At 50.9% G+C, this 13461-nt stretch overlaps 1 protein-coding gene and 1 pseudogene across 29 annotated transcripts in view; both read right to left on the bottom strand.

Moving 5' to 3' along the window:
* The window catches only part of LOC127489004 (trafficking protein particle complex subunit 9-like), a 279821-nt gene that overhangs the window by 16150 nt on the left and 250210 nt on the right, over positions 1-13461 (bottom strand). For 19 of the 29 annotated variants that reach the window (XM_070063885.1, XM_070063876.1, XM_070063875.1 and 16 more), the window contains 2 exons: positions 9221-9330; positions 6036-6264 (listed from right to left, as the gene is read on the bottom strand). The exons of 1 other annotated variant lie outside the window; for it this stretch is intronic. The gene's annotated coding sequence lies outside the window, so the exon portion shown is untranslated. Of the gene's footprint in view, positions 1-224; positions 512-6035; positions 6265-7561; positions 7705-9220; positions 9331-11116; positions 11257-11282; positions 11660-13461 lie in introns of those variants that run through there. 9 more of the 29 variants (XM_070063865.1, XM_070063871.1, XM_070063867.1 and 6 more) reach the window with 8 other exon arrangements.
* LOC127486030 (potassium/sodium hyperpolarization-activated cyclic nucleotide-gated channel 2-like) overlaps positions 1-13461 on the bottom strand; it is a 100013-nt pseudogene that overhangs the window by 24440 nt on the left and 62112 nt on the right.

Below are 13461 nucleotides of genomic sequence, written 5' to 3'. Positions count from 1 at the left end.
GATCCTAAATGAAAAAGATGTAAACATTCTCAACAAAATTCTAGCCAAACAAAACCAAAATCACACGCAAAAGCTCATGTATAACCTTCAATTGGAATTCATCCCAGAAATGCCATGATGTTCCACATTTTCAAATTAATACACATGATAAATTATATCAAAATAATTGAAGAACAAAACCACATTGTCAGCCAGCACCGCGGCTCACTAGGCTAATCCTCCACCTGTGGCACTGGCACATCGGGTTCTAGTCCTGGTCGGGGCGCCGGATTCTGTCTCAGTTGCCCCTCTTCCAGGCCAGCTCTCTCCTATGGCCCAGGAGTGCAGTGGAGGATGGCCCAAGTACTTGGGCCCTGCACCCCCTGGGAGACCAGGAGAAGCACTTGGCTCCTGCCATTGGATCAGTGGGTGCGCCGGCCACAGCACGCCGGCCGTGGCGGTCATTGGAGGGTGAACCAACAGCAAAAGGAAGACCTTTCTCTCTCTCTCTCTCTCTCACTGTCCACTCTGCCTGTAAAAAAAAAAAAAACAACAGATTGTCAGGGCCAGCACTGTATTGCAGTGGGTTAAGGCCACAACACACAATGCCTCCATTCATATGTATGCCATTTCGCATCCAGGCTGCTCCTCTTCCAATCTAGCTCCCTTCTAATGTGCCTGGGAAAGTGGCAGAGGATGTCCCAATTAGTTGGGCCCTTTCAGCCACATGGGAGACTTGGAAGAAGGTTCTGGATCCTGACTTCATACTGGCTCAATCTGGCCATCGAGGTCATTTAGGGAATAAACTAGCAAATAGAAGACCCCTCTCCCTCTTTTCCTCCCTCCCTTTCTTTTGCTCTTGCTCTACCTCTATCAATCTATATCATTCTTGCAAACAAATGAAATAAATCTTTTGAAAAACCACATTATCATCTAATTAGATACAGAGATATCAATAGAATAAAAAAGGATTAAAAAACTACACAAAATAGATACAGAGGGAATACATATTGAAATCATAACAGCTATGTATGACATGCCAACAGCCAATGTCATGCTGGATGGGGAAAATTTGAAAGCATTTTTGTCAAACATGTAACAACACAAGGATATCCCTTTTTACCACTCTTTCTTAATGTAGTACTGTAAATTTTCACAAAAACAATGAGGGAGAAGAAAGAAAGAATCAGTAAATAGGTGTGAAAATTGAACATCAAATTCTAAGGGCTTGTTGGTGACATGATATTGTAACAGAAATACTAACACAATAAACCCAAAACACTGCTAGGACTGGTGAAACAATTAAGTGAAGTTACAGGTTACAAATAAACATACTGTAGAAACAGCAGTGTTTAATACATTAAAGATGTTTTAAAGCTCTATAATCAAAATTACCATATCTTGATAAAAGAAATCACCAAGAACAGAAATAATGAAATGATATTTCTTTTGATGGATTCGAAGAATGAGTATCATTAAAATGTCTACCTTGGCCGGCGCCACAGCTCAATAGGCTAATCCTCCGCCTGCGGAGCTGGCACACCGGGTTCTAGTCCCAGTCGGAGTGCCAGATTCTGTGGCGGTAGCTTCTCTTCCTGTCCAGCTCTCTGCTGTGGCCCGGGAGTGCAGTGGAGGATGGCCCAAGTCCTTGGGCCCTGCACCCGCATGGAGACCAGAAAAAGCACCTGGCTCCTGGCTTCGGATCAGCGTGGTGCACCGGTCACAGCATGCCGGCCGCACCGGCCATTGGGGGTTGAACCAACGGTAAAAGGAAGACCTTTCTCTCTCTGTCTCTCTCTCTCTCTCACTGTCCACTCTGCCTGTCAAAAAAAATGTCGACCTTACCTAACGCAATCTAAAAATTCAATTAAATTGTTATCAAAATATCAATAACATTCTTTGTGGAAAAAACAAAAACAAAAAAAAGCCTAAAATTCATACAAATCACAGAAGATCCAGAACAGCTCGGGGGTTCCTTACCAAAAAACAAAACAAAACAAAAGTACCTGGATGCCTCACAACACCTGATTCAAAGCATACTACAAATCAACACTAATTAAAACATCACAGCAGTGGCATAAAATGTGACACATTGACTAATGGAAATAAACAATGCAAGTCCCAAAATCAATACCAATATGTAGAGACATCTGATTTTTGATAAAAGGTCTCAGACCATTGACTGCTCTAAGGAAAATCTCCTCAAAAACTGGTGTTGGCAAAACTGCATTTATGTACGAGATTGAAATTAGATCCATTACTCACAGAAAAGAAAATCAACTCAAAGTGGATCAAGGACTTAAATGTAAGACCAGGGACTATGAAGCTTTTGGAAACAAATGTAGAGTAAGTACTACAAGACACTTAAGTACAGATTGACTCTTAGAAAAGACCTTCAGGGCAAAGCAACAAAATCGAAACTAATCAAATGGGATTATATGAAAGTCAACAGCTTATGGACAGCAGGAAATCATCAATAAAGAGTCCTCCAACAGAATGAGCAAAAATATCTGTGAGCTACCTACCTATCTGAAAAAGGATTAATGTCCAGAATACATCCGCAACTTAAAAAAAATAAAATGAAACAATGAATCCAGATATGAAATGGCCAAAGGAGCTGAACAGAGTTCTCCAGAGAAATACAAATGGCCGCTGGTGCCGCGGCTCACTAGGCTAATCCTCCACCTGCGGCACCAGACACCAGGTTCTAGTCCTGGTCAGGGTGCCAGATTCTGTGGCAGTTGCTCCTCTTCCAGTCCAGCTCTCTGCTTTGGCCCGGGAGTGCAGTGGAGGATGGCCCAGGTCCTTGGGCCCTGCACCCGCATGGGAGACCAGGAGAAGCACTTGGCTCCTGGCATCGGATCAGCTCGGTGTGCCAACCACAGTGCACCGGCCACAGCAGCCATTGAGGGTGAACCAACGGCAAAGGAAACCTTTCTCCCTCTCTCTCTCTCTCTCACTGTCCACTCTGTCAAAAAAAATTTAAAAAAAATACAAATGGCCAACAATTCTATGAAAAAAATGCTCAACATCACAAGCCATCATGGAAATGCCATCCAAACCACAATGATATGAGCTAGCCCTTTCAAAATGGTTAAGCTCCAAAGGACAGAGTCACAATGATAAGGTGGAAGTGGGAAAAGGGGAACACTTACACACTGCTGTTAAATATGTAAATTAGTGCAGCTGCTATGGAAAACTGTAGGAAGACGACGCCCTGGGGGCTGGAGGAACCTGAGAGAATGGCCTTTGGGGCTGGTGCGCCTGAGGCACCTGAAGCACCTGTGGAAGGGGCAGGTGGAGAGGGGAGGGGAAGACAGGTGGGGGACAGGGGAGGGTAGCATGGTATGTGCAGGCTGAGCTGCAGACTCCCACTGGAAAGCAGGGCCTAGGGGAGAGCCTGGTCTCAATATAGGTCCATGGGGACCCCAGGTCTTCATTTATAAACCTGTCAGCCATGCCTAACTCCACCACTCAGCCTGCACCTCTATCTCTACAGCTCCCTTCTGGGTCCTGCTCAGAAGAGGGGCACCCTAACCCATCTCCCACAGAGCTGCAAGTGACAGGGTGAGTGGCAGATGCCACCATGGGGGCCAGAACTCCCTTCCCACATCCCCCAACAGGCAATCCCTGGAGACCACTAGGAGGTGGCTGGTCAGGTGCCCACCAGTGGGAGCTGCCACCCTGAAAACTAGAGCTAGACACAAAGCAGGCCTGGCTCGACACCTCCTCCTGTCAGTGGCCACCTGACCAGAGAGGCCCACACTGTTGCCCTCTCCTGTCCACTGAGCTGAACACAGGTTGGGAAGGTGAGGTGAGGGATCAGTGCTGGCTGTGGTGGGTGGAGTGGCATCATCATAGGCACTTGTTCTAGTCCTGGCTGCCCCGTGAACACACCTGGGAAGGCAGGGGTCAGAGGATGCAAAAGCCCCACCCCTAAACCACTCTTCAGGGAATGTGGCCATGGCTGAGCCATGGTGGCCACAAAAGCAACAGACAGCAGCCATGTGGAAGCCAACGGTAAGAGCAGCTTCAGACCCCATGTTAAGGACCCAGAATCACCTGAGAGGCCCTAGAGATGCCAGGGACCAAGGACACAGCATTACTGGTGCTGACGAGGTGCGAGGGGAGGTCCAGACGTGGACAGACCTGGGGCAGCCAGGAATCCCAAGTACCTGCACCACTCCACAGCCTCTCTCCCGGCTCACAAGCACCCAAGACAGGAGCTGGGAACAGCTGGGACTCAAGCTGGCACCCGAAGGCCATGCCAGTGTTGGCTGTAGGCCCAGCTCTGCCACCTCGCTGTCCCTGATTCCACCAAACATCAAGTGCCTGAGCTCCTAGAGCTCTGAAGGCGTCCCCAGTGCTGAAATGGTGGGGTTTTAGGGTTTTAAGATTTTTTTTATTTAAGATGCAGATTTGCAGAGAGAGAGAGAGAGAGATCTTCCACCTGCTGGTTCATTCCCCAAATGGCTACAGCAACAAGAGCTGGGACAGGATGAAGCCATTAACTATGTGCACACCACACACTTGCACAGTACACATACACATGTGAACCTACATGCACACAGAACACACACATACACACACACACTAACATCACCGTCACAGTCCACACAGGTGATCTTACTCCAGGAAGGGGGTGGCCTGCCTGCTGTGGTCCACAGGGAAAACAGAAGCAGTAACCGCACCCAGGAGCCACCAGGGTGGGCATAACTCTGACGCTGGGGCTCTGAGCAGAGTCCAGGGGCAGCAATGTGCTCTGCCCCTCCCCGCCTTCAGAACGTGGAGTCCTGGGGCCCTAAGGGGCAGCTGCGAGGACTGGGTTTCACATTGGTTTTTGTAGGAACGTGTGGAACCCCTTGGCACTGAGAACGTTCCTGGTCCCAGGTGGGTCTGGGCCAGGAGGAAGACTCCCTGACCAGGCCAGCTCTGACTCTTGCTCAGGACCTGCATGGCTGCTTCTCCTCCAGTGCAAGACACAAACACATCCAGAGAGAGGGAACAAGAGGCCAGGGCCAGCGCACTGAGGACAGGCCTCTGCCTGGGACCATGGCCTGGCCCTTCAGGGTCTCCGACACTCACCAGGATGAAAGCAGCCATGGGGTGTGGGTGGAGACTTAGGGTCCTGGGTTCTCCAGTGCCGGTACCAGCATGGCCCTGCGTCCTCTCCAAGGTGAGCATCACAAGGAGATTGGCGGGGGGAGGCAGCCCCTTAACCTGGGCCCTTTTGGACATCTGCAGTCACCTGTGTCCACGACAGGTGCTGGTGTCCTTTGTGCTTTGCTGGGTCCCTTCTCAGGGTGCATTTCTGAGTGGAGACCATGGACCCCCGAGCCCACTGCCCCCTCCTCAGCACCTCTCCACTAGGGCCAGCGACCCGCCTGCTGCTCAGGCTCACTGAGGGGGTCTGTCCCACACACCCCCCAGCCCATGCCAGTTGAAGCATGTGCAGGAAGGGCCTGTGGGCTGAAGTATGCATCCGTGCACAGCCCATTCAGAATTCACTTCTGGACTGTGTGTGTGCTGCATATGTGTGACTGCAGAGCTCAGAGCCAGGCTACAACTGGCTGCATGTAAAACAAACTCAGGAGCTCCAGAGGGGACAGTGTTCCAGAAGCCGCATTCAAAACTCCATAGGGAATAGGAGGGATCTGGGCTCCTCTTCCTTTAAGCGTACTTCAGGGCACCCACGCTCAGCAGCTGCCCCCAGTGTCCACCAGATCCTGAGGCCATCGCCTGTCCTCTGGCAGCTCCCAGCCTCTAGCGCCCAGCAGGTTCCTAAGGGTGGGGCCCACATGGCTGCAGGGTACATACCTATCAGCGAAGGAGCCCGTGATCTGAGGCCACAAATGCCAAACCAACCGTGAAACACTGTGGGCGAGGACAGGTTAGGGAGGCCCATGGCTACCTTAGCTGGCTCCTGGACACCAGTGACCACCTCTCTCCCTGCAGGGTTCTCACCCCCAACTCCACACCCCTGGACCCCCTCAGCCAAGGCTTCGACCAGTGTTCTTCATAGAAATGGTCCAGGCGGCTGTAGACACTTCACTGACCTTGCTGAGGATGGCCCACAGAAGTGCAAGTCCTGGGACGCGGGGTGGTTTCTTCCCACTTGAAAAGCTGGAAATGCGGCTAGGGGTATGGTGGCCCATGGTCTGCAGGAGGCCGGGGTCAGCAGGATCGTCGGGCCACACAGAGCCTGGCTCTGAGTCCCACAGCTTCGTCGAGGATGAGGCCCCGCCATGAAAAAACTCCCCCAGCAGAGAACGGGAACAAACATTCCTGGGGAGAAACCAGGTTTTGCAGGGGCCAGCCAGGCCAGGGCAGGTGGGGCAGGGATACAGAGGCTACAGGGGTTGGGGCACAGTGTCAGCTTCTGTGGCTTCTGTCTCCCTCTAACTGTGCCCCTTCCCCCACTGTGGTTGTGGAAGCTCCCCAGGAGGGCCTGGCCTCGCTGACAGATGCACCAGGGACCCCAGCAGCCCAGATCCTGGAAGGCAACTTCCCACACCACAACACAGTCCCAGTTGCTGACTCTGGAGGTTTCAACGGGTGGGTGTGGGTGGCAGAACCTGCTGTCCCTCTTGGCACTGGGTCCGTGTATATGAGCCCCTCACCCAAAGTCACTGAGGGGCAGAGACCTGGGTGGGACCCCTTGGGGTGGGGAGGGAGAAATGGTTCCAAGAGGGTGGGGGGGTGTGGCCTGGCAGCTGGAGGTACTCTAGTGGCCGGGCACGGTGACTCTTGGGTAGGTGCCTGTCCATGGGCAGTTTGCTCCACTGCCCACTGCTCCAATTGTTCTAGGCCCTTCCCTTGGCACTGGGCCAGTGTGGAGCCGAGGCCAGCGTTGATGTTCAATCTGCCTAGACTCTATAATTTGAAGATTTCATTTTCTAAGAATTTTTTCTTTATTTAAGAAGGAGGGAGCGAGAGCGCATGCTCCTCCTAGGTGTCTGAAGTTGCTGGAGCCCCAGGATGAAGCTGGAAACCAGAGTGGAGCCTGGATGGAAACCCCAGGTCTCATCCTGGTGCTCTCACTGCTGGGCCCAAAGATTGCCCAAGCAGTTTACACACACTGCATCATGGGTCTAATTAAATGCATCATGGGTCTACTCATGTGTATGAAAATAGGGAAGTAGAGTTTTGAATACCTTGGCAACTGAAACATCATACTGTCCTTAGCTAAGATCTTAGATAACATAAAAGAGTTGGGCAAGGTTCATCTGCCAGTGTCCTTGTCCCACTGTGGTATGTTCAATTTGTCATCGCTTTCTGGTGACTGTCAATTGAGGGTAAAGCCCACAGCACTGACCTCTTACCCAGCCTGAGGAAGACCTGCGAGCAGAGAAGGGGCAGCTCTGTTGTGATTGATTTGAAGGAATGCTGTACACTTACTCATCCCTGCTCTGGGGTTAGTTTAAAACTAGGTTCCATTGGTCATGAGCCCTGTAAGAGCCCGTCTACACCTGCCACCCCGTGATGGGCTGGGAAGTGGACCAATGTGGAGAGAGTGGCCAGTGCACAAGAGCCAGTGTGCTCCACATGTGGCTCACAGTCCCACTGAGGGCAATGACCTCACCTGCACAGAATGTTGGCACAGGCCAGACTTCTGTGATGTCATCCTCCGTGGCAGTTATTAGGCCTTGCTGCCAGCACAGTGGCACAGGGACAGGCGCCGAGGGCAGGGACAGAGCAGGGAGAGCAGGTCTGTGGGGAGAGGGCCTGGGGAGCAAGGGAGTGGTGGACATGGGTGAGGGAAGGGAGAAGGCAGGATGGGGGTATGGGCATGGGCAGGGTAATGGAGGATGGGGACAAACAGAGTGGTTCAGGGGTGGGCCAGGGTGGGCTGAGGGAGGGCGAGGGAGGGCGAGGGTGGGCCGAGGGTGGGCCGAGGGAGGGCGAGGGTGGGTGAGGGTGGGCCGAGGGAGGGCGAGGGTGGGCGAGGGTGGGCCGAGGGAGGGCGAGGGAGGGCCGAGGGAGGGCGAGGGTGGGCCGAGGGTGGGCGAGGGAGGGTGAGGGTGGGCCGAGGGTGGGCCGAGGGTGGGCGAGGGTGGGCCGAGGGAGGGCCGAGGGTGGGCCGAGGGAGGGCGAGGGAAGGCGAGGGTGGGCGAGGGTGGGCCGAGGGAGGGCGAGGGTGGGCGAGGGTGGGCCGAGGGAGGGCGAGGGAGGGCGAGGGTGGGCGAGGGTGGACCGAGGGAGGGCCGAGGGTGGGCCGAGGGAGGGCGAGGGTGGGCCGAGGGTGGGCCGAGGGAGGGCGAGGGTGGGCGAGGGTGGGCCGAGGGAGGGCGAGGGTGGGCCGAGGGTGGGCCGAGGGAGGGCGAGGGTGGGCCGAGGGTGGGCCGAGGGAGGGCGAGGGTGGGGCGAGGGTGGGCCGAGGGTGGGCCGAGGGAGGCTGAGCATGGGCTTCTTGTGGAATTGGGAGGGAGAAGGGGAACACGGGGTGATGGTGGTGGCAGGCATGGAATGGGGCACTGGATCCAGGACAATGGGGAGAGCAGTGGAAGAGGAGACTGGGGGGGCAATGCGGGGCTCTCTGTAGCATTCATGCTGCACCATGGGTACGTGGGGAGAGTGTTGGGTATTCCTCAACCCAACCTGGCCTTCCCTCCCTTGTGAAATGGCAAGGGTTTGAATCCCTGGAACCAGATCCAACTCATTGCCTGTGTTTATAAATAAAGGTTCCACATTGATCTGAAAACTACCATGTGGTGTGTAATTTTTCCACAAAGATTTATGCATTGGAAACAGAAATGAGCAAAAGAGGTGGTGACAGAGAGGTCTTCCTTCCTCTGGCTCACTTCCCACAGGACCCCAACAGTCAGGTAGGGGCCAGGATGGAGCCTGGAGCAGGGAACTCCTACTACTCTCCTAAATGGGTGGTAGGGCCAAAGTACTTGGGCCTGGATCTGCTGTATTCCTAGGCACACAAGCAGAAGACCGGATGGGAAGTGGAGCAGCTGAGACTTGAAATAGTGCTCCAACGTGGGAGCTTAGCTGAGCAGAAGCTCCAAAAAGGTTGGCTCCCTTGTGAAATGTCAGTGAGTGTAAGAGTTTGCACACCCTAGGGATGAAAGGTGGTGTTCCATCTGCTAGTTCATGTGCACACCACACTGGGTACTACTGCCTGAGACAGTGTTGGGACCCCCACAGGCATACATAAAATCTTTGGCACCTCCCCTTGCCAGCTGAGGGAGGCCTGGTTTTGAGTGGAGAGCTTCACTGAAGAGGGCCGACTCACCTCGTGGGACTAGAGATGGGAGGGGAGGTCCTGAGCCCAGCAGGATCCTAGGCTGTGTCCGGTGCTGAAGGAGGCTCATGTCTGGCTTTCCCCAGCAATGTGTCCGACAGCTATGAAACAAGACAAAACCAACAACTTTTAAGGCCTCTGGGAATCCACAAAAAAAAACCCCAAACCAATCAACCACAAAACAGACAGCACTGATTGATGGAGAATTGCTGACTGCCCAGGAAAGAAGAGTGGGAGAAGGTGGTGTGCTGGCCTGGAGCTGTGTCCCTTTCCTCCCCACCCTGAGCTTGTGGTGCTACCAGGGTGGGTAAAGGTGTCTGTCAAAACCAGCAGTTTGGTTTGTTGGACATGGTGCTGAGGGGAGAGCAAGGAACCCATGCTCAAGTCCTCGCCAGTAAAAAGAGCAAACTTCACAGGACAGAACGCAGGAAAGCGGCAGTCCTGCTGGCCTGAGGTTGGACGCCCTTTGGGACAGGGGAAGACCAGTGTGCCAAACAATTTTTTATTTTTTTTATGATTAGGTATTTATTTGAAAGCCCAAGATACAGAGACTGTGACATAGAGAGATCTTCCATCCAACTGGTTTACTCCCCAGGTGGTTGCATCAACCACTATGGGACCAGGCCAAAGCCGGGAGTCAGGAGTCAGGAGTCGAGACTTCCCGGTCTCCCGTGAGGGTGGCAGGGCCCCAAGCACTTGTTCCATCTGACACTGCTTTCCCCAGGATATTCGGGAGAATCCTGATCAGAAGTGGAACAGCCTGGATACAAACCAGTGCCCATATGGGATGCTGGCATTACAGAAGGTGACTGAACCTACTATGCTACAACACTGGCCCCCAATTTTTTTATTGATTGGAAAGGCAGGGACACACAAAAGAGAAAGGGCCAGATGGGGAGAACGTCCATCCTTGTTTAGCCCTCCAAGTATACACAACATCCATGGCTGGGCCAGGCAGAAGCCAGGACCCAGGCATTCAACCTGGGTCCATGTGAGTGGCAACGACCCAACAACTTGAGCCACTACCTGTTGTCTCCCAGGGTGGGTATTACAGGAAACTGGAACTGGAAGGAGAGCTGGGACTTGAACTCAGGCCCTCTGTTATGGGATGGGAGCATCCCAACAGGTGGTGTCATCACTGTGCCACACACCCTCCCCCAAAGAGAAGTTTTCCAGGAGAATCCTGGATGCCATGGTTGGGCTAGACTGAACTCAGCAACCAGGAGCTTCATTCACATCTCCCACGTGGGAAAGCAGAGAAGATGGCCCATGTCTTTGGGCCTCTGAATCCAACTGGGATACCTGGGGGAACCTCTCTGAGCCATGGCGTACAGAAGATCTGCTCCACCCATCCATGGAGAGAGAGCCATGTTCCCAGAACCAGCTCTCTGTGGCTGCTCCACCTTGGGTTTTGAGCCCCTGAGTCTCTGATATGTTGAGTGCCTGGGAGTACCTCACAGTTTTACCTGGGCACACAGCCCCCATCAATCCTCCCAGCCAGACTCAAGGTCAGTGGGGAACAGGGACTTTGCTCTCTGGCAATATCCCTGGATCCCACACGTGCACCAAGAGTCACTCGCCACAGCCCCTCCTTGTTTCACAATGGCACCTTCTCCCCACCATCCTCCAGCTGAACTGCCAGCTGCTGGGCACATGCCCGAGACCTGCTCAGCTGCTTCTTACATCCATAATTCCACCTGCCCTCTCTCAGCCACCTGTTTGTGGGGAAACGGGGAGAGGGAAATGTGCCCCTTTGTCCCACTGGGTAAGTGGGTGCCCTGTCGCACTCAGGACTCTAGGCCGCATTCACAGACAGCGCAGTCGACCAGGCTCTCCCTCCAGCTAGATCACCAGTGTCACAGGTTTCTGCACTCTGATCTCATTCACTCTCCAAAGCTGATGCAGCTCCTGGGGTCATGTGCTGTGTCTGTGCTTGCTGCTTTGCGTCCACGTGGGCCTTCCACCATGATCCACGGTGTCCTTCTTCCTTCCTCAGCACTTCCTGTAGTTTGCTCTCCAAGTCTCCCCTAAGAATATACTTCATCCACTATTTTTTTTTTTTTGCTGTTTTCCCCTAGCCTAAAGCAGTACACCCCTTCCCCATTCTGCTCTTTTGGAATCTCCAAGATGCTTTACTTTAAAATGGCTTGCCTCATGAACGGGCATAGCAACACAGCAGAACACAGTTTATTGTTTAGAGGTCTGGCATAAGCAAATTCAGTTCAGAATACTAATGTTAGATTTCGTGGCATTTATTCTCACTAGTTAATTTTCAGAAGTCTTACTAACAGTAAGGAATTCCTTTGGGAAATTTAGCAGTTTCCTTGCTGAAAACCACTGGGTTACATTGTTTTGGGAGTGGAACATTGTGCCCTCCTTAGAACATTAGTCAAGGCCTTGATAGTCACTCTTTGGCAAACAACTCTGCTGCTGAAAATACAAAGGGAGAGACAGGAGTGACATTTGCATTTTGATTTAGATAGTACTTTGTTCTCAACTATTTATGGTCTCCTTTCCTCTTCAGAATGCACTTGTACACGCACACACACACACATTCCTCTGATATAAAGTATTCTGTACAGAGAATCGAGCCAATTAACTGAGACATGAGCAATGTAGAGAGTAGAGTATAAGGAGAGAAAAATTCACTGCTCTACAATTATATCAAACACGATGAAGATTCACTGCCAGTCTGATGTCTGTTTTAGGGGATCATATGATAACAGCTTTTCCCCTTCTGGTTTTTCATTTAGCTGTGCTTTCAGATTTTTTTTTCATGTTTTTGGTAATCTTCCTTTAAATATCTGTACAAGAGTTAACATTGCAATGTGGCATTGCTACCAGTACTCTACTATGTGATACTTATTTTAACACCTTTGATAGCCTGAGAAAATTTGATGGGTTAGTTTTTTCTGGAGCAATTCCTTTACTTCACTTATTTTAACCCACTGCTTTTGGTAATGCTGTTTATGAGGAGTTGCCTTCACTTCTTGCTCCTGGAATCACGACTATCATGAATATTCTGCTTTCTGACTCCTGGCAGCTCAGGTGAGATGACTCAGCCTTTTGAAAGCCTTACTCAGCAGTTGCACTCCCTAGAATATTTTCTGACTTCTTTCAAAATATTTTAACCAAAAAAGACTTTGAAGGCAAAATGAGAAAAGGTTGAAATTAAGTTATATACATATATTGCATATCTTATCTTTGTTTTTCAAATTTATTTCTGTAGTGGAATACAAGCACTCTAAGGGCTAAGCCATGCATATACTACAATAAACATTTATGGAATGTGGTATTTATTTTCAAAAGCCTCAACAAAAAGCAGCAGTAAAGCTGAAATATCATATGTTTGAGAATAATATAATAATACCAATATCCAAAATGTTAGAATGATGCAATTATTTGTTTCTGACTACAGATTTCCTGATATGATCACGGTATATAGTTTAGCATTAGACCAAGATTTATTGCCTCATAAAAACAACATTAAAATAATTTATTTTGTGTGAATTAGAATTCTAAGACATAAAAAATGAGAATTAAACCTTGATTCAAGAAATTTTTGAAAAGTCCATTGAAAGATCATAGGCAGCATACAAAAGAACCCCTGAAGAAGATAGTGAACCACAACCAGGAGCAAGACACAAATAGAGTCCTCTGTGTGGCTGAGATTCTAAACTACAACTTGTCCCCAGATCTTGATCTTTCCGATTTGCTTACCGAAGGCTCCCACTGTCACTGATGCAGGCTTTTGGTGTCACTATCGTACCAGTGCAGGCACTGCTGCCTGTGAAAGCTCAGTGACCTTACAACTGCTGAAGTCACTGCCAGAAATGACAACTTAGCAGCTTCTTTCCAGCTGAGGGCAGCTGTCTGTGTTTGGCTACACTGACAGCATATGTCTACCCTAGGGGTAATACACACCAGGAAATCATGTATTTGGCATATTTTACTTCTTCTTGGCAACAATTCCAAAACTGGAAAACAACGTTTTCCAATATAAAAGATGTTACACCCTCTGCACATTCACCCAGCATTCTGTAATATCATTTGTAAAAGTCTTTATTTTTTTGAAAGGCAGAGAAAGAGTGAAGGGGGGGGGGTCCCCTATCCACTGGTTCACTCCCCAGATGGCTGCAATGGCAGGAGCTGCGCTGATCTGAAGCCAAGAACCAGGAGATTCCTCCAGGTCTCCCACGCTGGGGCAGAGGCTCAAGCACTTTGGCCATCTT

Source organism: Oryctolagus cuniculus, chromosome 19, assembly GCF_964237555.1.
Source record: "Oryctolagus cuniculus chromosome 19, mOryCun1.1, whole genome shotgun sequence".
NCBI lineage: Eukaryota > Metazoa > Chordata > Mammalia > Lagomorpha > Leporidae > Oryctolagus > Oryctolagus cuniculus.
This window is presented reverse-complemented; position numbering and strand designations above follow the sequence as displayed.